Genomic DNA, 27,003 nt, shown 5'->3' with positions numbered 1-27,003 from the left:
AAATGATATAATTTACAACACTGAAAACTTGCAAATGGTTGCATTACACTTCGAAGTGTTCTTGTTATTCTCATGCCACCCTCTAAGTTAGGAACTCTGAATTTTATAAGTACTCAAAGGCGGTGAATAACCTTATTCGTTTAAAACTTTCACATTCATTGAATTATTAGGTTACAAACCAGGTAGATTTAGTAATGAAATTAGGGACAGTGGTTAATTTCAAGCTAGATGCGTTTGTCAGTCACTGTACTGACATGGTCTGGAAGTTTAAAGGCACGGAAACCATGAGTTTCGATACCATAAAAATCAGTTTGAAGTGAAAGCTAAAGATAATTCGATTGGCGCTTCGTTTCACCTTGATTGTGGGTGAAGCGTTGAGAATACTGTACATAGAAGCCAGGAAGATGGAGAATGGGGTGTCAGTATAAACGTGGAAGAGTGAAAGTAGTTGATTCCTATTGGTGTTTTGGAGTAAATAGAACGGATAATGAAACCATGGGAGAAGAAGTGCGTCAAGTAAGGTTGTAAACAAAATCCCTGGAAAGGAATTGAAAGAGGAGTGTTCACTGAATTAAAAGTTGGGATCTCTGCAGGAATTGTTGTGCCATCTCTCCTTTACAGACGTAAAACGTGAATATTGAATGTGAATGAGAGCAACACGGTAGAATCTGTTGAACTGAACTATCAATACAGGTTAAGTTGAGTGAGATGGGTTGAAAAGTTAAGAAAAGTAAAGATACGGAGAAACGATAAAAAAAATTAACATGGTTGAAAAGATGGATCGTAGTGTTTTCAGGTGATTTGGCCACATGAAGGGGAAAAAGTTGGTTTTTGAAAGTGTGTAAAAAATCGAAAGTTTGGAAGAAATCGGGAAAGGAAAGCCGAGGAAATGTGGGCTGCTTGAGATGGAAGAGGTTTGGGAAGGGCCTTAACATATAGGAAGTGTGAGAGTGTATGTACACTGTAGGGGGGAAAAGTTAAGTATACCTTAGTTTAACCAGACCACTGAGCTGATTAACAGCTCTCCAAGGGCTGGCCCGAAGGATTAGACTTATTTTACGTGGCTAAGAACCAATTGGTTACCTAACAACGGGACCTACAGCTTATTGTGGAATCCGCACCACATTATACCGAGAAATGAATTTCTATCACCAGAAATAAATGCCTCTAATTCTTCACTGACCGGTCGGAGAATCGGACGCGGCGCCAGCACAGTGCTAGCCGAGAACGATATCGACCCGTCCAATGAGGAACTAGGCTACTGTTGGGTGCTGGGGGGAATTGAAGTGCTGCTGATGATCCCTTTTTGTAAGCAAATGAAATGACTGATATTGTTAAAGTGTTTCAGCACAGTACACTCATCTGTGATTCAATGGTTTGTTCTTCTCCTCAGCCAACCATACTAGGGGACACGGTATGTAAGGTATGTATATATTGGTGTACCCATGCCGTCAAAAATTACGGTAATATAAGAGAGGGTCAAAACTGCGATTCCAGATATTAGGAAGATTAGACGTTTCTAGGACCAAGGTAGTTCCTCTTTGGAGGAGTGGTAGAGCTTTCGACTGGCACGCTGTTGGCCCAGCGTTCGACTCTCCAAGCCGCCAAAGAAGAATTAGAGGAATTTATTTCTGGTGATAGAAATTCATTTCTCGTCATAATGTGGTTCGGATTCCACAATAAGCTGTAGGTCCCGTTGCTAGGTAACCAGTAGGTTCTTAGCCACGTAAAAATAAGTCTAATCCTTCGGGCCAGCCCTAGGAGAGCTGTTAACCAGCTCAGTGGTCTGGTTAAACTAAGATATACTTAGGACCAAGGTACCTATATATATATATTTTTTTTTCTTTCGTAATAACCTAACTTAAATGACCACGTGTAGGATATATAAATACAGTGATACGGGAAGTAAGCCGATGATGTGTGTACAGCTGCCGAAATAATAATAACTTGAACGGGATCTAATTAACATGTGTTCCCTTGGCCTGAAAAAAATCGATTTCAAGTAAAACTTGATTTACTTATTACTTTAAATTGCTGTAACAGCAAGTATGGTTAACGAAGGCAAAACGTAAGTTAAACCATTTGCCATAAAAACAATAAAACTGAAAAAAATGGAGACTTATGAAAAATATCTGCTTTCATCAAACACCAGTTTATCATCAAACACTGTCTGGTAACCGTTTTTACGTAGTAACCTATAAAACCTATTATGTAAAATAGCATCAAAAGTTTCATCTTTAAAACCAGAAAACGAAGAAAATGATTACCTTTCACACCTCTACAGGGACATCAGATTGATGTGCGCGCGTTTGTGTATGTATATGAGTCTTCGTGAGTGTTTAATGTGCGGCTGACTATTGCGCAGGTCATGAAGTTTCTCTCTCTCTCTCTCTCTCTCTCTCTCTCTCTCTCTCTCTGTTTTTCTTCATCTCCTGCAGTTATCGGTGAGGAATCTCATTTCTGGCTTTAGCCGAATTTTGCCCTACTTTTTCGATTTATTCAGCGCGAAGAATGACCACTTCCGAGCAGAGAACAATCAGAGACAAATACGAGCTTAGAATCACAAAGGAATCCGAACCACGAGCGTGAAATTTTATAACAATGGTTTTCCTTCGGGACCCATTTGGAGGGAAGGGAAAACTAGGCAAGTGTCAAAAGAAAGCAAGTTGTTACAGAGAAATCGCATCGTGGGAAAGGAAGTTAGAAATTAAAGCAAGATGTGTAGCATTAAATGGCGTTGGATGGGGTGCATCTTCTTCCAACGAAAAGAAACAAAACAAAGGAGTCAGTTATCCAAGAGTTGGAGAGTAGAGCGAACAGATGTGACATGCGCGATAAATCACACGGTTCTTTGTCAACGCCATATCCTCTTTTCATCTTTCATTTCTCAATCGTTTCTTCCTTAACTTTTTATGATATCGATTCACTGTTTGACTTAATATGTACTGTGGGTTTTTTTTTTTACCATCTGATGAGTATTCATTTTCTTGATTGCTAAATTATTTTCACTGTTACCACATTTGCAGTCCAAACATATTTCCGATTCATCACCACCGCCAGAGATTATTTGTTTGTATGTCCTTAGAATATGTATATATATATATATATATATATATATATATATATATATATATATATATATATATATATATATAAAATGTACATACATACACACACACACACACACACACATTACATATATATATATATATATATATATATATATATATATATATATATATATATATATATATATATGTGCATATACATTTTATGTATATATACTCATATATTTCGCTTGCTAATTAGTTTCACACCATTCCTTTTCATTCTTTTTAATAATTTCCCTTAGGAATGGACTGTTTTGCTGCCTTGTTATGCTATGCTCTTCATAGGTAAGAGACTTCTAATGTCATAAAGGCTCTTCGTATCGTTTTTAAATTTCCTTCGGAGTCTTTCTTCTTACGAGAATTATTAGTAATAAAAACACCAAGTCTGGGGAACGTCTTGTATTGGGGAGCAACAACTTGGCCTTTTTTGGTGCTTGCATGAAAAGTTTTCAACGTTCTTTTTCCGCAAAAACTTCGAATTTCTGAATATTTTGAATTCTTGAAATGCAGTTCCCTCTGTATTCCAAATATTAGGCCGTGAATGCAATAGTCTGCTTATTTACTAAACAGGTACCTCTAATTATGTTGGATACCATTTCGTGCAAAATTAGTTCTATATTGTGCGAGGCTTCAACTCCACCAATTTCATTGATGAGGTTAATTTGAAGCTTTTAATCCTAGGTCTTTACATTACATGGTGGACACATTTGAACTTGAACTACAGAAGGAATCAGAAACTTTGTCACTTGGCAGTACTGTTTAAGAAAAAAGATTAATGATAAAAGATTTAATCGTTGTAATAAGCACATATCTTTATTCTGGAAATGTTTTATTACTGAGGACTATCACCGCGCGGAGATGTGTCCACTCGTTTCAGTCCTGAAGATATTATATTCATGAAAGTTACAGTTGTGTTATATGAAGACGTGGATCAGGTGATGTGAAAAAAGAGAGCAGTTCCTTAAGCAAAACTCTCAAGGATGAAATCGAGATTTGAAAGTCGGAAGGCGACGATGTTGAAAGGTTAGAAAGTTTAGGAGGAGTTCACTTGCTTGGTAACATGCATGAAAGTTGAACCTGTATTACAGTGACAGAGTGAGTCATCCAGGCTCCTTTATTATCCCTTAACAGGACTTTCATTAGAGGCTGTAGCTGCGTAATGCATTCCTCCTTACTATGTAGTATCTGCATAAGAATTTGTGCACCATACGTAAAAGCAGTTATAATGAATATTTTTTCCCAGCTATCTCTGCACTGTATACAATCTCAGTCTAATCCCATGTGGATAGGATTCTTTGATTCCCATGGTATTTATACGGACTTGATATATTCCTATGTTAAGGGTGTATCTTATGTGCCTTATTATAGATAAATAAAAAGAAAATTGTTTTTTCAATGAAGACAGCAGAACTTTTTTTATCAAGATCATTATCAAGATTTTGATTATTATGAAAGACTTTCAAATGGTAGTCATTCCGCCATGAAATGCTACCAGTTAGCTTTACAGCAGTATTTTATCAAGCTAGTAACATGAGAGTAATCTTGAGAATATAAAAGTTGCATATTGGAATTATACTGAACAGATCTTTAACAGGCGGTAGTGTCACACTGGTGATGTTTTCAGAACCTGTATGCTTTGATCGTGCGGCAAATGAATCCATGCTGGGAAGAGAACTGGAGTATTATTTAGAAAAAGAGTGAGCATGAGGACTTGAGTTGTAAGCTTGCGTCGAATTAGTAAACTTGTTAATTCCTAAATAATGTACATTTTTGGGGCTTTTAACTCTTTGCAACATTGTGTTCAAAGTCCCGTATATGGATTGTCATTAATTTTATTTTGGGCAGACAAGAACGGAATTAACTGTAAGAATAAATCAACAAAAATATTCAGTTAGAACTGACCAAATGAATAATACTATTTTTATGTACCTAGTAAGTGAAAAATCACAGAATTGATTGGTCACATGGTAGTACAGTAACATGATGTAAAAAATTTTCTCATAAATCTCCTAAAACCTGCATTAATGCACTTGAAAGATTAAAGTAATATTAATTTAAGCCCAGGTTTGTACAGTCATGACCACATTCTCCGCAAGATATTCGAAGGAGATTTAAGAGAAGATAAAGAGTCTTAGTGATCGTTGTAAATGTCCTCTGCCCCTCTTTGGTTTATCCAGTATACCTGTTTTAATCTTAGAGAATTGTTCCTCGTCTGAAGATCATCAGACGTAAACACTTCCGTATGCATTAAAACGGTTTTATGCTCCTTTGATCTTGGTTGTTGGTCATAAAACCGAGTCTGTTTTTGTAATCTTTTTTTTGTCCATTGTACGTAGTTTGCTTGAAGATACCTTAGAGTAAGAAACGAACGCTCTTGCACTATATGTGTTTCATTTTACCGTGGCGATATGCATTACTTTGTGCGTGTATGTATGTACGTATGTACATATACGTATATGCATATATATTTATATATATACATACATACACACAGTACAACAAAGGGAAAGCAATAGAGGTGAATATGATATGTCGGACAGTGTCTTCGTTGTTACGGGAAAAGTTTGTTCATTATCGTAAATATAACACTCCTCGGTTTTATTTAACTGGCGCGCGCGCGAGACAAAGAGAGGTTATAAGGCTTGCCAGCAAATTGTAGACCATAAACAATCATGCAAAAAAATATAGGCAGTAATATTTTCACGGAGTGTTGGAAGTAAAACAGGTTGTGTTTGCCCACAAGAAAATTATAGCACACGTGATATATACCTTAGAGCAGAAAATTATAAACTGAACAAGTAGTATGATGAGTCAGGCAGTGATTAAGAAGACAGTTAACGGTAAGCACCGATTTCCAGTCAGTTAAAGATATCTGGTAGAACGCGTAAGGAAAGTGAACCTGCAATCAGTCACACGTGGAACATGGTAAGAGCAATGGATTTATTGCTAAACGACATACGAGTGATAGTTATGACCTTCAAATAGAAATGAAATCTTCGTTTACCACAAGAATAATTTAGAGTAACCGCCACGGCAGTGTTCTTCTCTGAGTGTAGGAAAGTACATTAAAATGGAAGAATAAAAATAATGAGCATGTTCAGTTGCTTTGTCACCAATATTCTTATCGAAATGAAAGGAAACTGGTGTTTTTTTTTTTTCCAACGGGAATAAGACTTGACGAACGATTATGTTCAAATCCGGAGCTGTTCAAGTTGATATATTCTTCGTCTTTCTATCTTTACATTTATCTGAATATGTGCATTATGTTAAATATGTCGCTTGAAAAATAAAAGTTCGGAAAGAGGTCTGACATTTAAATAGATTTAGTTTTCGTTTTGACACTTCCGCACCCGGCATTCAAAGCCATACCTACCGTTCGTCAAGGGGTATCCCAAGGTCAGCCGAGTCCTCTCCTCTTATCCTGGCTATGAGAGGCTGGAGGAAGTACTCGTCTATCCTGCCGACGCCGCTGAAACCCAGACTTCCTACTCCAAGTCCGAGTAAGAACAAGGACGCCAAGATACCCAGGAATCCCAGGGCGCCCACCGAGGCGAGGAGATTGGCAATGCCCAGACTGAAGCCGTCGACCGATGTCTTCGTGGACAAGATGGCTCGTTTGCTGACATTAGCATGTCATCCATCGTGTCTGAAAGACAGGTAATTATAAATGTGTTTCTTCTGGTATAAATGAATTCACCTTATACATATATATATATATATATATATATATATATATATATATATATATATATATATATATATATATATATATACTGTATATATATACACACACACACACACACACACACACACATATATATATATATATATATATATATATATATATATATATATATATATATATATATATATATATATATATATACTATATATAGTCATTTAACCATTGAGTGATTAATCGCAACGTAGACATGAAACGCCATGAAATCGACGTGACACAAAACGATTTGAACAAATAATTAACCTCTTCCCTTCCTTTTTAAGAAAGGAGAAAGATTGGTGGTTTCAACTCTGATTATGTAATGCAACAGTATTCCTTTTTTTATGTTTTCTCCTCGTCCGTACGATTCTTTTTTGGTATTTTTATATATTGTGAAATTCTGCAGGCCACCAGAACGTCGGAACCCAAAATAGTTGTATAAAACACACACACACACCCCATGAACGAGAGGTGTTTCGTGGTATAGTGTCTTCTTGTGATAAAATCAATTTGAGACAGCTCACGTCTTTCGGAGTTTATTGAAGGTTATTGCCCTTCGTGATCCAGACGGCTCATCGGTTGATTGAATCTTTCTGTCTGTATGTTAGGTAAGAAGGTTTTCTTAGCACTAACAGTGGCTGATGAATCTGGAAGTTTTGAGGAATTCGAAAGATGATAAAGGGATAACTCTATGTGGTATTGTGGAATGTATGAAATTATAGCTATTCTCTTTCATTTATTCAATGTTGTTTTCTTATTGGTTAGGGTACTGTTGTGAATATTTGAATACTTTACCTCCTGATTAATTTCTTTGATCCTAATAATTGATTTAAACCTTGTTTTTAATATATAGCAGGATTTTTCCCTGTTCGAACTTCGAAAGGCTTGTGTAACATAACATAAGGCATTTTTTTTATTTTTTGTTTTCTATTTATGTAAACCAATAACTTTACAGTTTTCTAATGAATAAGCTATACTAAGAATAGAATGAAAACTGGGTTGCATACTTACATTCCTAATCTGTGTGACTTCTGTCAATATCCAATCCAGTTATCAAGTACAGTCCCCCCAAAAGCAAAATATAGCTCCTTCTGAATTGCACTAGACACCTGTCCCAATTCTCTTGTGCCTTGAAAAGAGTGAATATTCCTTATCAGTTTCAGTCCGATTTTTTTCCCCACTTATTTCATAGCGTATACCGCTACACCGTGTCACATTTAGGTACCCTAATTAAACCACTGGAAACTTTTTATTTCAGTAAGGAAAAAAAAAGATTTGAACAACTAAAGCACTGGGAACAACTTGACTTGTGTCGCTCGCTAACTTTCTTCATGGGTAACGCACCCACCAGACACCGATCACTGACTGAAGCCATCGCGTTACATCGTCTAGCATAGTCGTCTGATTTCTCTCTCTCTCTCTCTCTCTCTCTCTCTCTCTCTCTCTCTCTCTCTCTCTCTCTCTCGCTTGCAGAATCGGAGCAGTGAAATTAAAACTTCCTCCAGAAGGTGGTAGAAGGTTTGGCTGTCTTTTTCTTAATATCTTTTGTGTGTTTGTCTCTTCGTTAAAAACGGTTTTCAGACCGTGGATGATTAGTGTAGCAAAGTGAAATCAATATTAATTACTAGCATTGTATGACAGCAGATTTTTTTTTTTTTTTTTAGTTTGTATTGATCTTTCTCTGCACGGTTAAATGTACACACCCACACACACACACACACACACACACACACACACACACACACACACATATATATATATATATATATATATATATATATATATATATATATATATATATATATATATATAAATTATTGTTAAAACAGTTAGTGAAGTTCGCTCATATATATATATATATATATATATATATATATATATATATATATATATATATATATATATATATATATATATATATATATATATATATTTATATATATATATATATATAGAGAGAGAGAGAGAGAGAGAGAGAGAGAGAGAGAGAGAGAGAGAGAGAGAGAGAGAGACTTGGATGACGCAGACAGCGTCACTGTATGCAAATCTGATTGTTACTGGTCACGATAGCGTCAAGCTATAGATTTACAATCACAAACACACGCTCACAGTTGGATGGAGCGTGAGAAAGAATGTTCGTTATATATTTCCGCCAATTTGATGATTTGCTTTTTCTGGCCAATTTCCCTTTGACTGGCTGCATTGTCACTAGGATATTAGAGCTGAAAAGTAGCAGAAAAGTTGAAGGGACGTTTTCTGCCTTATGCATGAAGAAAAGGACATTCAATAGTTATTAAGTACAGAGAGAGAGAGAGAGAGAGAGAGAGAGAGAGAGAGAGAGAGAGAGAGAGAGAGAGATTGTAGGGACGCCATAAACATGAGAGTTTCAAGTGCTTCGGGTACATGTTTGTTCTGCAATAATGGAAAGCTGAGACTATGGCGGTTTCTCCAAAGTTTTTTAAGCGCACGTCCTCAGGTTCTGTTAATATTGATTTGGTGCTCCAAGTTAGACACAAAAAACTATAGCCAGTTTACCAACAGAAAACTGAGTTAACGATGTTTAGAGTCCGTCAGATCAACCAGTTTGTAAGTAACCGCAGTTTTACTAACCAGGATGTAAATAATGTGGAAATTTTCTTGTTCAGTATGCCCAACAATTCTTTGTACATAGTTTTCAAATGGTAATTAAATCGAGGAATACTGAAAAATATTACGTTTTATGTATAAAAATCTCTATAGAAGCCCTTTGGTATTGTAAAGTTGTGAAAAACAATATGAACACCGCTACTCCTTTTCTATCACCTAAAATTTTGGCCCAGTTCGTGAAGTGAGTTTAGTGACGACCACAAACCGCACTTCGTGGACTTGACCACGAAACACTGTGTTGCAAAGAAAGTAACCAGATGTGATAAGCACTTCTGCACCTTAGTTACAAGCCACCACTGCCATCTGAGTATCAGCTACAGTATTTAGCTTTCGACCAAGAGGTGCAAAGTGGGTGTTAGCGTGTTTTATATCGTTACTGTTCCCCCAGAATCAGAAACCTGGGCTCCCCCGCTAGTGAGGCGAGCGTCTTAACCAATGTACAGTACCGAGTAAAATTGAGACATTTTCTTTTTCTACAGTCTTTTTCACCCATTACAAATCTTGATCCAGTTAAACACAAAAGACCTGGAAATTCAGAGCGTAAAGAACGTAAGAAAAAAGCGATTAATTTTCGTGCACATAAAACAATAATTGATTTTGTTCGTAGCTGTAGAAAAAACTGAAGGAAATACAGAATTATCATACTGTAGTAATGACATTCACACTGACTTTGTGTGGCCTTTTTATTAAACAAAGTTGTAGTGATGCAAATTCGTAGCATTAAATCGATTAATCGGTTATGTGGCTTCGTGTACCCTCATTTCATTTTTTTAAAATGTTAATGATAAATATTGATGACGAGCGGATCGATTACAATTTGTGCACAGTCTTAGTACAAGATCGAGCATTATCGTACTTACATTTCGAAGCGGGAGAATGATTAAATTTCTGTGGAGAAAGTTGACCAGTAAATATAAGATATTCAAGGGAGGCCTTGAGAGAGAAAATTCTCTCTGGTAATGACGAATAAAGATATGGAAAGTTACCTTTAAGATCTTAGGATGCCATGTGATTCTTAGGAAAGCGCTCTAAGTGAAACTTCTGACGTTGAATTTCCTTATTGTTTTTCTTTATTTTTTTCTTGCACGTATTGTTTATTAATTTTCCCATGTTCCATAATTATTCATTATTGTTTTTGCTGTCTCTTTTTGAGGTTTTTGTTTTCATTGTGCTTTTCCAAATACTGTATTTTGATGTACTATTTTGTTATTAGGTTTCGGTTTCCATTACGCACCATCAGATGCCTCGTGTGGCTCCTGGCAATCATATTTACTTTTCCCTGATTTTACAATGAAATTCCAAGATGATAATCTTTTCATGTTTATGAATGCTGTATTAGTATCTTTTCATGTTTATGAATGCTGTATTAGTATCTTTTCATGTTTATGAATGCTGTATTAGTACCTATTATTTTGAAATACCCATTTGGAGTAACTGTCAAAACAAGGACTGGAGTACTTCGTTTCCTGCATGGTTGAAACTACAGTTTAGTGATTCATTTATAATCAAACAATATTGAAATTCACCTATTCTCTCTAAAATATATATTTTTTTTATTTTGGTCCTTGCGTGGTGTTATCGATGCTGTCTACTACAAAAAAAATTCATAAGAGGAAATATAGTATTTGTTTCACTTTATCATATGTTGCTAATTAAGGAAAATAATTTGCCATTTGTTCATTCAAGGACGCAGAGAGCCGAAAGCAATTATACATGGACTTACAAAAATACATTTGCATCTTATCTTTACATGAACGCCCTTACGCAAACTACACTGTTAGAGGTTAACTACTATAGGTTGGCTGGTTGATTTTTTATTAGAATAAACTGGCGTCACACCAACGGTGGTCATTTAACACTCTAAAACCATTGGCTCTCATGTGCGTTTAATAAGCCCCATGAGATTTGTGTTGCATTCCTCATCGTGTTCACCTTCTCGTGTGTAATAAAATGTATTAGTAACTATTACGCAAGCCTCTACATAAATGTAGTGGGTATATTAAGGAAGAGACGGGTGCCTAATTCCTGTCCGTAGAGTATTTACATTGTAAATCATTGCCGTTGTTCTCCAATAGCAAATTTCTATGTTTTTAATCTAAAGACATTTCATTTCAGGTACTCATTTGACTCTTGAGTCTTCCTGAAGTGCGAAGGGGAAGAGCAAAGGCCCGTTTCCTTTATGTTTTGCAGTTGATGGTATTGATCATTACTTTTCTGCTGTCAGACTATGTTTCTTCCATCCTTCTTAAGGATGCTTCCTTTTGCACGATAATTTCGTCATTTTCTTACAGTTAACTGAAAACCGAGAATAAAATCGTTAAGAAATTAATGAACAAACACCTTGAAAGTATTACTTATCTTGGTGTTATGCAGTATATAAAAGAGAAAGTAATAAAATTAGTAAGGCAGTGTTTTCACACACACACACACACACACACACACACACACACACACACACACATATATATATATATATATATATATATATATATATATATATATATATAGAGAGAGAGAGAGAGAGAGAGAGAGAGAGAGAGAGAGAGAGAGAGAGATATATATATATATATATATATATATATATATATATATATATATATATATATATATATATATAGAGAGAGAGAGAGAGAGAGAGAGAGAGAGAGAGAGAGAGAGAGAGAGAGAGAGAGAGAGCAATAAATGCACGTGGATCTTTATAAAGACACACTCAAGCATATTACATGCACACAAGTGCAAAGACACTCGCTATCTCGGCCTTGACGTCTGTCCTAACAATACTTAGAGAAACAGAGGCGGTGTTCCGTCTGTTTGAAGCCTAGAGGACAACATTACAACATCTAAGTCGCCATCCTACGTCGAGGACCACAGGGAGGAGATCCTAGCAGGGCTTGTACAGTAAATGAAGGCCACCACCAGGTAGAAGAATCCCCCCGCGGAGGATGACCTCAATTGACGGGCAGGTAACTTCCCCTCAGGACAATTCAGCCACAGATGTAGCTCTCTCTCTCTCTCTCTCTCTCTCTCTCTCTCGGGAGCGGGGCTCGGACGTTTTGTTTGTCAACACCCGCTTTTGAATGCTCTGCAAACTTTCTCGATTATTGAGAGATATTAAGAGCTATTGTTACCTAGAATTGGCTGAAAGCTGCAGTGAGGCCCAGTGATCAGTGCTGTGACATTAGTGTGCTTAAAGGTTTTTGAACTTAGACTTTATTTCTGAGTAAAAATCTCGTTTGCTGAGCCATACCTCTACGTTCAAAATTTTTTAAACTGCGCATGCGCAGTGCAGCGTGTGACGTGTGTATCCTCGTCATGGCTACGTCACTGTACCAGAGATACCAACTCAGATACAGGCGTTGCCAATACACCAGTTGAACATCATTATGGAATTTTCAGGACCTGGTACTCTTGCTGATGTTGAAGACGATCTTGCTTTAAGTGATGATAATGATATGGTTGAAGATTACCAGAGACAGGAACACTGGCCACGACTTATCTCTACTGAATCTCAGAAATTGGCCCCTGCTGGTGCAGCCCCTACTCTGATGGAACGCACCCCTGTCTCCAACAAACGATGTATGGAACATGATTCTGATAGCAGTAATGAACCATCAACTCCCGCTGCTAAAACTACCAAGTGTGATGCCTTATCTCCTCAAAATGAAGCCATAAATCGTTCCCTGCCTCGACCAGCTATTCAGAGTGTACAAACCATGGCTACAAAACCTGTTCTCCCTGCTTTTGCTCCCCGGGCTGAATACGTAAAGCTTCTATTTAGGGAGAATCCGGGGGTTAATGTGAAGCTTCGCTGGCTCTCGGAGGTTACCAAGATATTCAGCCTTGATCGGGAGTTGGCTGAAGTTAAAATGTCTTCAGTCACTTCTCGTTTTGTATACATATCAAGACGTCGCCTGGATATCATAGATAGGGTCAAGGGTGGTGAGGTCCTGTCACTGGTGTTAGATGTTCAGGATGCTGTAGACAGGCCCCGTAAGTTCCCTACATATCTCATCACTCGATATCCTGTGGACGTAGACCCTTCATTAGCTAAGGAACTGACGGGGGTATACACTGCACGTCGTTTCATACAGGATGGGAAGCCCATTAATCGTCTTGTTATCACTTGGAGGCACTTAGACCCACCCCCGCCTCAAGTTAACTTCTCCTTCCTCCCTTGTCTACCATCATGTGAACTGCGCAGAATGCCGGATGAAAAGCCATCGTGTTTCAAATGCTGGGGTATTGGTCACATCTCACGATACTGTGCTGCCTCTGAAAAGTGTGCGTTTTGTGCTGCTGAGCATGACAGTCGGACCTGCCCTCATCGCCACCCTGTACCACCCACACTGGTTGACACTGCCTCGGCTTCAGCATCAAACTCGCTACCTCTGCCTGCACCGGACACCTCGCATTGGAAATGCCCGAGATGTGAAGAGTCTGGAGTCAACGTATGGCATGGCTGTGCCAGACGATCACGCACTGCATCGAACCAGCACGTTGCACAACCACTGCCACTGCCATCAATCCCACCCACTGTTGCTGCTTCCTCGCAAGTGTCTACACTTCGTAACGCTGTAGAGGTCCTCAAGTCTCGGTGTGACTCCCTTACATCACGTTTTGAAGCCATTGAATCTCGTTTAGAGAGAATGGACACTGCATCGATAGTCTTGTAGCCTCCTTTGACAACCTGACTTCTAAATTTGCTACTAAAAACATCACGCTACAGTCCCTCGTTGAAGCTCAACAGGCTGTTATCACATCAGTCACTTCACTTACCGAGAAACTTGACTCACTTGCTACACGTCTTGAGAGTGTTACTAACCCCATGGAGGACCTTTTACCATGTGATGCGCCACCCATTCATGCCCGCGTCACTACTGCCTCCTCATCTGGTCACCGATCCTCAAAGAAACATGTCCGATAATCAAGTTAAGCTTCATGTCATCTCATGGAATGCCTGTGGTATTACAAACTGGGCAAAACTTTCTGCACTCAAGGGATTTGTACATAGTCACCACCCAGACGTTATTCTAATTCAGGAAGCTTATGTTGGTAATGCTCAGCCCAGGAAGAAGCCCCTCACTCACTGGCTATGTGTCCTACGTCCATTTAGTACGACATGGCCTCATTACCTATATACACACTTCTATCCAGCATAGACTTCTCCCAAACTCTGTGGATGAAGATACAACATTTCAACTATTTGAGATTACTGTTGGCGGAGGCACCATACGACTATGCAACGTATATGCTGCACCAGGCAGGATAAATACAGCCACGCTTCCAGTCCCCACTCTCCGTGGTATGGTTTACATGGGAGATTTTAACGCCCGTCATTCAAGCTTGGGAGATCTTGCTGGCACTGTGAACCGCAATGGGAATCAACTTCTGCAGTACATTCGTCGAAATCAACTGACTCGCTGGGACACTGGTGGATCTACGCACTCACGAGGTGGTACTTTGGATCACATCTTGACATGTGGACTCGTACCTTCCCGAGTCAAGTGTACAACTGTTCCCACACTCTTCTCTGATCACGTTGGTCTCAGCATCCAATATTCCCTTCCCGCTGCACCTACTCCAATATACAGTCGAGCTTACATCGTAATCCCACCTAAGTACACTCCTACGTACATCTCATATATAACTAACCTTCTTCCTACATTTGACCTCCACTGCCCTGAGAAACTTTATTCCTCACTTGTTAGTGCCACACATGATTTCCATACACGATACATCAGAAAGCCACACATTAGGCGTCGTGCTAATGCCATGACACTGGATAATAGAATTTCTCAGGCAGAGAAGAAGGCGATGGATGACGGCTTTGTCTTCATGAGACAACCAAGTCCTGAGACACTGCACCAGTATCAACTATCAAGAGATGATCTAGTTGCTCTACAACATTGTGTATTAACAGATTCTTGGCACAAGTTAACGGACAGCATCAACCATCAAACAAGCGTTGGTTCCATGTGGCACCTCATCAACAGGATTGTGAAAAAGAAACCCCAAGTGTCCTCCCACCACAGCCCTGCTCAGTATGCACAGGACCTCATTAATGAGTGGTCAACACAGTCACGAAGCACCAACCTTCCAGCTCATATACAAGACACTCTCTCCACACATGAAAACCACCGTGCCCTCCGTCTCAGTACTGCCTTACTAAGCACTGATGAAGAGGACGATGTACCCATAACTGAGGAAGAGCTACGACGTGCCTTAGCAAGGAATAAGAAATCAGCTCCTGGTGATGATGGCATCACCTATACAGTCCTTCGCATACTTTTAAAAGTACCTGGCAACCCTCTCCTCCAGCTCTACAACCTATGCCTCAGCCTGGGATATGTACCAAAAGCATGGACTCATAGTACAATAGTGCCTGTCCCCAAGCCCGGCACTGACAAATTCCGGCCTATCTCCCTCACCTCCTGTATCTGCAAAGTATTTGAACGTATTCTCCTCTCACGTCTCATGTTTCGGCTGCAAGATAAGCTTTCGCCCAGACTATACGGCTTCCTTCCCCAACGAGGAACTCATCATTGTCTCATGGAGCTTTACACTCGTCTCTCCCCGACCAGTGTTGTAGCCTTCATTGATTTGAAAAGTGCATTTGACATTGCAAATAGAGACATCATTCTAGACCAGCTCATTGATTTTGGAATCAAAGGAAACCTTTTGAGATGGATACGTGGTTATCTACGAAATAGAGTCTCTCGTGTGCTGTTTAAGGAGCATTGAGCACTTCAAGGAACTTGAACTCGGTACTCCACAAGGTGGAGTACTTAGTCCATTTCTGTTCAATATTCTTCTTCATCGACTTCTTTCCTACTTCCTGACACTGATAACACAACCATCACTTGCTATGCAGACGATATATGTATTCACTCAGGATCTCCAGAACACTTGCAAAACTTCCTCTCCTCCTTCTATGAAGCAGCATCCTCCTGTGGTCTCATCATCTCCCCAGAAAAAAGTAGAATCTTCTCCCCCCGGCCAGCGAGGTATCTGCCAGAATTTACCGTGGGGAACAATGTTGTACCTCTGTGCACGCAATATCTTTATTTAGGAGCGCCAGTACGGATAACACCTTCTATTCCAGCAAGACAGCGGGTACATCCCATTGTTCAAGATCTGTTGGCCCGGTTACAGCGTCGCCTGACTCCTCTCAAATGGCTTACTAATTATTCTGCAGGATTATCTATTCTGGTCGCCAGAACCATATACATTACTCTCATCCGCTCAGTGGTAGATTATCTTTCCCTGCACTGTGTCAACTCTCCAGATCAACTCTGCAGCCTCTTGAAAAATTCCAGAACCAAGCAATGAGACTCATCCTAGGCTGTCCAGCCTCCACTAGAATTGTAAACATGCAACATGAACTACGTCTCCACCACTTGTTGAGAGAATATACTCCAATGTCACCTACTTCAGTATCAAATGCCTGTATTACCCTCACCTTTCTCCCCACTACTCTCACATCATCAGGACTTCCCTGGATCTAGATGCACCTCGACCACAACTACGCCAGGGGGGACGTACACTAGTCAATACTGTCTGTTCAAGCATCCGGGAGCTTAACATCAACATTGTGGCAGAGGATGTGGACCATGGCCTTGCACCCTGGCAGACTCCTGTGCCAGCAATCTCTTACACTCCAGTCTCCAAGACTGACTTGCCTCAACTTCAACGACAACGTGCATTAGAGACCATCAACAGACTGTCCTCGTCCTCAGTATAGCTCACCATTACTACACAGACGGTTCCCTGCAGCAGGATGGCAGCGCTGGATGTGCTGTTTTCTCCCACCCTTAGAACCACCACAAGAGGGCTGGACAGGTCGTCGCCTCTCAAAGTCATCAAGCTCCACATATTGTGAACTACATGGACTTCTAGATGCAGTTACTTTGATCACACAAACAAGAAACAACGGATTGATCATCTGCGACTCTTGAGTCAGCACTCCAAGCCCTCTCATCACATAAACCAGCTTACCAAGGCCTGGTTACACAAATACTTAGAAAACTAGACACAGCCAATATGAGCTCACTGGTAGTACACTTCCTGTGGATTCCCTCCCACGTGGGGCTTCTGGCTAACAGCACTGTTGACCGTCTTGCGAAGGCTGCCTGCCAACTGGATCCTCCAGATGCCGATGCACCCACTCCATCTCTCCTGTGCTGCAAGAAGATGGTATACCAGGCTGCCTGCTCACCCACCCTTCGTCGTAGTAATGCAGAGAGGGCCACCAGTGTATCAATACAACACTATGACCACTTCCTTCCTCACCAACACAAGTATCGCCGCAATGGACTCATGGTTCATCGAAATAACGTTGTGTGTGCCCGTCTTCGGCTGGGTTGGCGCCCAGTTTGGCAGGTGGCTGGGCAAGATGGGGCTCCTCAATTTTCTTCCTGTAGGTTATGTGACGCGCCCAACGCCAACACCCTAGAACACTATTGCCTGGAATGTCCACTTGTTACCAATTTATTACCACAAATATTCACAGTAGTTGATGTATGTAAGCAATTGTTAACAGACTATAATTTGCTTGATGAAATTCTCATGCGCCATCCTCACTTTGGTGGTCACTGAACAGGTATTTCCTTTCATCAAATAGACTGTGTGTGATATTAACTAGAGCTAGCCATTGTTGTACTCCATATGAATTCTATTGTATACGTTAATTTCCATATAGATGTAATTACTAATATTGTCACCATGTACTTAAATGTCTGACGCCAATGTGCGCAATAAATTGATTAAAACAAAAAACAAAATCTCTCTCTCTCTCTCTCTCTCTCTCTCTCTGGTCCTTATGCGCAATGGTAGTGCCCCTAACCGTGACACCTATCAGATTAATGTGAGATTTGGGTGAATGTAGAAATCCTGGTCATTTGAAGTAGTTGAATGTCCCACATGTGTCAGTGAAAATAGGTTTTATTTCATTACGTGCAGTGAAAAAGTCAGTTGGATGTATTACTACACTTGTGGTATGGAGTTACAACACACACAACACACACATTATATATATATATATATATATATATATATATATATATATATATATATATATATATATATATATATATATGGTAGTGAAAGATGAAATATTTTGCTAGTTGACGTGTTCAGTTTTCTGGATGAATTTTTTATTTGAGGAATGATGTAATTTTGAAGAAATATCAGGTTTTACCAGAGACATGAATATTTCAAATTTGGTACTGCATGTTATCCTGATGTTCAGTTCAATGCAGTTTAGCGTTTACTATTTAAACAGAACCAGTACCCACGGCACAAGGAAGCTTTGTCTTTTTAAGGAAGCTGTCGTTGGTGAAATAAGACAGTTTTTGAAAGATGTCCAAACATGCATGCTTACTTGTTTTCCCATAGTAACATTGCTAAGCCAAATTCGGCAGTATTATAATTGGAGACTCTCTCTCTCTCTCTCTCTCTCTCTCTCTCTCTCTCTCTCTCTCTCTCTCTCACACACACACACACACACACACACACACACACACACACACACATAATCGTAGATAAATATCGAAATATATAAAATAAGCAAGATTTAGGGCTCGCCAGATTCCTAGAATTAAAACTAAATTCACTTACTTGTAGAGTCTTGACTCGAGAAAAAATTATTAGTAAGATTATCGCGTTTAAGTACAGTTCTCTCCGCATTTCTGGTGAGTATTTTATACTTAATATAATTGAATGCCCTGCGTGCATTGTGGCTGCAATTTTCTATCAAAATTACATTTCGAGGTAATGTAAACGAATAAAATGTCTTTTACACCAATAATTTTTTTTTTAGCTTTTAACTTTTTAGCTTAACGCTCCAAGCAAGTTGTTTGCACAAGGATCGTCAAAGTTTGTCTTTCATATATTTTCAGTCCTTGTCTCCCTAAACTGTACTCGGAAGTCGAATGGTAAGACGAAGCCATTTGCCATGTACGAAAGGTTTGCCGGTTATTGAAGAAATGAGTTAGGTGAGACCTGGTGGGTACTGTTACTGTTAATAGTGTGTTAGTAATATTTGTGTGTGTGTCCGTGTGTACACTACAGTGCAGTGGTAAATCCTTCAGTAGTGGTCTTTTTAATGATCGTTTCACAGGTAAATGGTTTTGTTGTTTTAGAAATATGTAGGAAGATGTCCACCTGAATAAAATAGCCATGGCATTTGAGTGTAAATTCAATATTTGTGACCATGTGAGAAATGGCCGAACACATACCGCATTATTACCTTGCAAGCCAACTGCGGATATTAAATTTTTTCCAAAATGGCTCAATTACAGTGTAGCCCCCTCTCCCTGTTATCGTAAGCAGTTTTGTGGTATAACTATAATTGTTCTCGGTAGTTTTGTGACATTAATCATACGTATTGTGAAGAGTGCTTGATTTGTGTAAGCCTGTATGTATATTTTCCATGTGTGCCAACCACTTTGTTTTAGCCTTTGTACATATTTTCCATGGTTTGTGCCAACCACTTTTTCTCGTCGTATGCCCGATTTTTGGGTTGGGACTCGAGTGGGAAGTTGGGGAAAACGGAAAGTAAGTGGTGTACAGTAAGCCGCATATCGATAAGTCAAGAACATTTTTGAAAAATAATGGTATGCGAGCATCCTAGGCTGTAAGCTAATACATCACAAGACACCACTAACGGATCTGGGGCGGGGGCGGGGTCCACCTGGGGACGTGCCCCTCCCCCCCATGAAAAATAGACAAAATAACATTGAAGCCGAAGATTTAGATAACAGAAATATAAAAATGGGAAAAATATATACGTATATACATATATATATACACATTTGTATGCATAATATGAAAATTGGTGGCCCCCATGAAGTTTTTCTGCATCTGCTAGTGCGAGAGACAATTTTTTTATGAAGCGACCTAACCTTAACGTAACCTGAATAGCGTAGACCGCTGTGTCATACTTGCCTCAAGACTTGCCCTTCCCACCCTACTTAGTTGGACCTGGAACACCATTCCCCACTTGGATAAGCCTAGAACACCTGAGTTAGAGTATGGTGATGCATCACAGCCTAACCCATCTTTGGGTGCTGAGCCCTACCTAAATTGGGACTTCTCTCCTTTCTCACACTGCCCATCTTGACCTGATAAAGAGTGCCATCAGCTGCCATCAGCAAGTGAAAAAGATTTTTCTTGACCTAACCTTGCCCACTAGGTCATAACGAGCATGACCTGGCTGGTGGCTTCCTTTCCCAAGACTTCGGGTGCCATCACTCGCATATTACCAGTAAGAAAGCATGCCCCAGTCATTCCCTAAGCATTTTACAAAGCATATTCCTTACCATGAAATTGGATAGTATGGGTATACATTTGAGGGTTTCTACTTCAGCACCAGCTCACAATAATGTACAGTAATGTTTTTCTTTGTAAGTCTCCTTAAAATGCTTAATACAAAAAGTATACAGGAATCTCTTACAAATTAAATGTTAGAGGTATTTACTTATTAATTACTTGGACTTAGAGGGTTTGTATGGTTGCACCCTGTCTGATGTTTTTTGTCCCAATGCATTGCTGGTAAGGATAGCTAGTGTATTTTGAACCTCATGTGTTGTGTTCATCAGGAAATGTAGATAGGTGGACAATTTTAAAGCCTGTTTGATTCCCTTCTAATAAGCTTCACCAGTCAAGGGGAATTTTGGAATTCAGGACTTGCATGAAAGAAAACCAGTTTCATTTCTTAAGGCACCTTGGATGCCGACGTGTAACTCTAGTTCCCTAAATTATTCAGGCTCTATTGCAAAATTTCATGGAATATTTTTGGTTTTTAAGTGTGTCAAGACATTTATTTTGGCAGCAGGTTGTAAGCTTTAGAGATATTAGGCCCCATTATATCCTACAATTGTGGGCAACCACATTGGGAAATGGGATTTTGAGAGGGAAGACACGAAACAAGTGAAATAATACTGTACAGGGATATATTCTAACAAGTCTATGATACTTCTGTGAGGTCTGGTCCTGATTAAATTAAGGAGTATTGTATATTTTCAAAGGAACACCAAACACTACTTAGTAAGAAGCTTATGAATTAGGTTTTGTTATTTTAGGGTTCCAGGGTGGCAAAACCTGGCACTCAGTGGCTCACTGAAGACAACAGACTGTAAATGCCATATTTGTCCCCACTGATAAACCTACCATTCTGATCTCTGCAGTACATATACTAATTAGTGTGGGGATCTGGCAATGTTCCAGTCAACCTTGTGTTAAGCAGATTAACTTTTTTACCAGGTTTTAAAAGAAAGTCTCTAGAAATAATCAACCATATATGATATATATCTAGAAATGATCAACCATATATATGTAAGATTGTAATTTTTCTGGGGGTTCCTGTTGCCATTTTTCATAATTGATCATTTGTAAACTCATGAAAATGAACACTTGTCCTTTGAATAAAAAATATAGACATTTAAATGATAATTAATGAGGAACAGGTGGTGCTGGGCAAAGAGACAAGGTTTGTGTGTTAGTGGAAATTCCAAAAAGTGACTTTTTATTACATGGTTTCATTGTTTAATTGAGATATGTCAGTTATGTATTGCACTCTCAACCCTCCATGCACTTCCATGAAGGAAAGATTGCCCCATGGCCGGCCCACTCTTCACATTCAACCCAAAGTTTAGGTGAAACCAGTCTTTTCAGACCCTTAACCTTATCCTTTGAGGCTATCCATCAGTTCATGTGGGAAGAGACTTTTTCTTGCAGGACTGCACTGATATCTGGTCACATGTAGAGGTCTTCAGCTAACAAATAAAGAAAAATGGCCCCTCTTTGGTTTCATAAATGGGGTTTCTTTCTGGTTGGAGTTACTGTTCTGGGGATCATGAACTTTCCCATCCACCTTTGCTGAGACAGTTTTCTCTCAGCCTCCGCAGTGAAAGGCTATTGCTTTGTATTGAGCTGTGTCTTCTCCCCAGCAGAGTTGTTCATACTCGTTAGGAGTTGGAAGTGTTTTCTCCCACCAGGGAAACTTTAAACACAGGAGTTGGATGTGATTCTCATTCTCACGACTGTTTTTCTTTGTGTTGGAGAGTTGCATGGCCTCTGAAAGATAACCTTGATAAGTTTGCTAGCCTTGAGCATTGGCAAAGTGTGTAGGGGAGATGCATGGCCTTTGGAAAATTTTGACAGAACTTTGATGTACATATTTTGATTTTCCTGTTTGGGTTTGAAAATTGGTCAAGATTTTTAGTATTAGAGTAAAAATGATTGAAACCTGAAATTTATCTGTTAACCAGATATTCATTAAGAACATTAAAACTTGGTTGGTTGAAACCACTACTTAATATGGTATCCGTCGAAACACTATGATGATTGAAAAAAAAAAAAAAATGTTAAAATGCCCAAAGATGACACTGAATAGTGTGAAGGGTATGGTATTATTACTGCACAATTAAGAAATGATAGTTGAAAAGCTCAGTGCTAGGCTTTCTTCATTGAAGGTATTATAACTAAGAAACTGACATCTGCATCCCAGCAGAATTGATAAGGAATTTAATAAAATTTGTCTAAGCTTGAATTCAGGGAAGAACTGTTTCCGTTACATACCAAAATTCTAGGTCAAAACTTGAGACCATGTGTTCCAAAACCTGTGTAGTTTAAAAATTTAATAGCAATCCAAGATGTGCATTTTGTGGATTAATTGTCCATGCACCTGATCGAATCATGGCACACCAAAATGTCGACTGTAGTCAGAACCATCATAGACAACCAAAGGAATATTAATTTTCTCATTTCAAAATGGCATATTATTAGAACAAGGTGGAGCTGGTGGTTGAACAAGAAAATTGAACAAAAAAAAAAAAAAAAGCAAGAACAAAAGCAATGTTTGGATGCTGGTCTCCTCCATAGTGGAGAGAGGTTTGGCAAAGGAAGGCCAAAAGTGGTTAGTTGCTTTCCTTGAAGGGATTACTCTGGCTTTTGTACTGCTTAACCTTTTTGGTTCTTATCTCCTAGATTGCCCTCTCTGCCTACCTCCTTTTGCAAAGGGTTTATGCTTATGAAGGTAGGCAGCCAGCCCAGCTGTCCAAATGTGCCAGCTTAGGTGTGCATGCTGAGCTCTCTCAGGTGAGAGAGTGGTGCTTATTCATAGTTAGCCGCCACCTAGCAATGTTTTCATCATTAGCTTTGGTGGAGCAATGACAGACTTTTCTACTTGAAGAGCAGTTAAGCAATAATGACAGACTTTTCTGCTCGAAAAGCAGTTAAGCCTCCTGTGGCAATTTTATCATTTGTGGCCATACCCCCAGCTGTGTCGAGCACCAGCTACACTACTCCATTGCTGCTAACTGAGGGGAGTTAGACTCATCCACAGAGAAAAGTGAAGAAATGCAAATGTATGTCTTACGTCTCCTTGTTGAGCTCTTCCTCCATTGGACTTTGAGAAGGCTCCTTCTGTCTTTGGGGGCTGGTGACAGCATTCACACTTGTGGGTGGGATAAATGCCAAAGGTAGAATTGACATGTGCTTGTGAATTATTACCATCTAGTTACTTCCAGAATACTTTCAAGCAGTTGCAGACTCTTGATCTTTGTACTTTTACTAAGGTTTGCAGAGAAGAGTCCAGTGTAGCCTCATGCCTCATGTGTCTTTACATACTGTAGCTGAGAAGACATGAGACTCAAGGATGGAATAAGATTAAGAAATGCAAATGTATATCCTCCTCCACCCCCCTTACCCCCATTATCAAGTTCTTCCTTCTAGTCTCCTGCCTCTTCCTTATTGGCAAGAATAGGTGGTGGTCTCGGAAGACCTTCCATTTGCTTAACCTGCTGTTAGGATGTCTTTTATGGATGGGTTTGACACAGGTTCTCTTGAGAGTCCTTATGAACTAAGCTCCATGTTTACTTCCAAAACATGAGACTTCCCCAGTTTGTACTTTATTGCATACCCTTCTACTGAGGTATGCAGGAAAGAGTTGGTACATGTACTGCTTTCATGCTCAGCGCATTTGAGAGTCCCAGGTTGTGCACATGCAGACAAAGGTTTGTGAGCGACAGGTTGCTGCTGTATGATCCTTCTGGGTATCATGTCAGTCTGTGTGTTCATGATTGTGTGAAGTCTTGTTGGGTGTCTGGTTTGTCCAGAAATCCAAATGTACACAAAAAACAATTCCTGGATTGATTGCTTGCAACAGAAGGCACACACATGGGGGTTCATCGCAATATGATACAGTATGCTGAGTATTTTGGCAAGCCACAAACATGAGAGCATGTTAGACACTCAGGGTGTTCTGGTTTGTTGGACTCAATGCGCCTGTAAGTGTTTATACATAGCTTCTAGTTTGGTTTCGATCATAAAGTCTATAGGATTGTGGGCCATTATTTGAAGTGGTTCCAAGCCAGCCTCAAATTATTACTCAGTGATCAGTATTGCCTGGTTCCAGTATGTTTGTCCATGCCCCTAGAGTGGTCATCAGGACAGACTGATGTGTTAGCCTCTCTTTTTTTGGAGAAACTCATATTCCTGCATGGGGGAACCTACTAGGACCTGAGAGTTCTCCAACTTCTCCTTCAGAACCCCTTTAGATAGTTGGAAAAATAAAGTGGATGCAGTAGTAGAGAAGAGGAGTTTTGCTTAACAGTTTGTCCTCAGAGAAGCTTATTCAGCGTGGGCGCTTCTTCCTGTGCTCTTTTCACTTGTTCTCTTTAGTGGGGAAGAAAGAGAGGCCTTGCTTGGTGGCTGGACAACAGGAACGTCCTTGTTAAAGTTCCAAACTCCCACTTCTAATAATAATTTTATTTTAAGACACTGAATGAAAAGTGAGGTGCACCAAAATTGCCTTGTCCACCTCAGGTTTGCTGATAGAGGACAAGCCCCATCTGTTCAATGTCATCCTGGAAATGCAAGCACTGCTGCTAGCCCTGCAAGCTTTCTGGGATCGCGTGATGGGTATCCCCCTTAGTGTTGGTAAGTGCCAACATGACCATCTCAACTTACAGAAATAAACAGAGGTATAGTTTCCTTTTCCCTCTGTGAATTGGCAAAATAGGTGCACAAGTGGGCAGGTCACCATGCCATCAAGTTTTCAGTGAGGTATATCCAGTCTAGAAGGAATGTTTTGGCAGACCAGGTCTACAGCCAGGGCCTGTTAGTTGGGACAGATTGGTCCCTACTTACAGTTTCCCTGAGTGAGAGTTCATATAGTTCTCACTGTAGCTTAGGTCTCTATCATTCTTACATTTACGCCAGATTGTGTAGGCGGGTACGGGAGACATTGCTTTTCAGCGTATGATTGTGAGCACAAGCATGGCATTTCCCTTTGGAGATTTGACTTGCCTGCCAGTCAGTCAAGAGATTGTCATCCTACCTAAGGAGTATGTCTCCTATATAAAAGGCTGTAGGAACAGATCAGATTTTTAAAGCAATTAGTATTTAAAAGGCAGTAGGAACAGATCAGATTTTTAAAGGAATTTGTATTTTTACAAATACAGTACTGTAATGCAAACTAGACCTATTTGTTGAACTCCCATCTCAACCACTCTGCAGTCAGTGGTGCCCAAGGAAAAAATGCTTGATCACAGCAGATGAATAGGGGGATTCCCCAGCTCACTCAGAAGAATAACCCTACATAAAAGGCTTTTGTTTGCATGCATAGGAAAATTAGAATACTTTTAAAATTTGTAGAGTTTGTGTAATACTGTACAGACCTAAGAATTCAGCACTATTAGAGAACAGAATGAAAAAGAAGGTATAACTAAATAAATGGTATTTTCAACAATCCATCTTAAACCAGTGAGCAGTGTCCTGCTAATCGTATAATGGACTAATTTTCTCCCTTTTATATTTGTACTGTACTTCAATTCTGTATTTTCATTACTGTTATAATATTACACTGTACTGTACTGTACTATTATGTTATAATGTTTTATTATAGAAGAGTGATGAAATATGCAAACATGTAGGTGATTATCCAGATACTGAATTATGTAGCTTAAATTGGTGACTCATCTCAGTGTGGTACCTCTCAAAGCATGGAGGAAAGTAATGCCATTGTCATTATTTGTTATGAAAATCTTTTTCACAAGCTTTGAACGCTTGGTTTTGGTGAAAAATTTCATCTGGCAAGACCTTTAAAAAAAATAAAAGAAATAGACTTGGTGTTATAAGGAAATGAGAATTTGTCTCCAACAAAAGTTTTAGAGCATAAATTTTTTACAAACAGAATCTTCAGTGGTCTTCCATTTGCAAATTATATAATTTCTTTGTGTACTCACACTGCCTCTGGTGTGTAACAAAAATGCTTCCTCCTCTTGTCATTTCTTCTGATTCATGATCATCTCTCATGAAACTTGAAGTAAAAAAAATTATCTAAGGTGCATTTTTTGTAACTACAGCATAGTAAACATCACCATATTCACTACTGTCACTATCAGAACTATCTGATAGTTGAGGTCTACTACTATCATTGTCATTTCTGAATAAAAGCCTCTGTACAACTTCGCTGAGAGGAACCTCTTTTCTCTGCAGCATTTTGTTGGTTACTGAAGGTCTGGC

At 39.3% G+C, this 27,003-nt stretch overlaps 1 long non-coding RNA gene across 1 annotated transcript in view; it reads left to right on the top strand.

Annotated features, from left to right (window-relative positions):
* LOC136848638 (uncharacterized) overlaps positions 1-27,003 on the top strand; it is a 251,222-nt gene that overhangs the window by 212,820 nt on the left and 11,399 nt on the right. The window contains exon 4 of the long non-coding RNA XR_010856076.1: positions 19,374-19,469. This is a non-coding gene — a long non-coding RNA (uncharacterized lncRNA). The remainder of the gene's footprint in view (positions 1-19,373; positions 19,470-27,003) is intronic.

This window comes from Macrobrachium rosenbergii, chromosome 19, assembly GCF_040412425.1.
Source record: "Macrobrachium rosenbergii isolate ZJJX-2024 chromosome 19, ASM4041242v1, whole genome shotgun sequence".
NCBI lineage: Eukaryota > Metazoa > Arthropoda > Malacostraca > Decapoda > Palaemonidae > Macrobrachium > Macrobrachium rosenbergii.
This window is presented reverse-complemented; position numbering and strand designations above follow the sequence as displayed.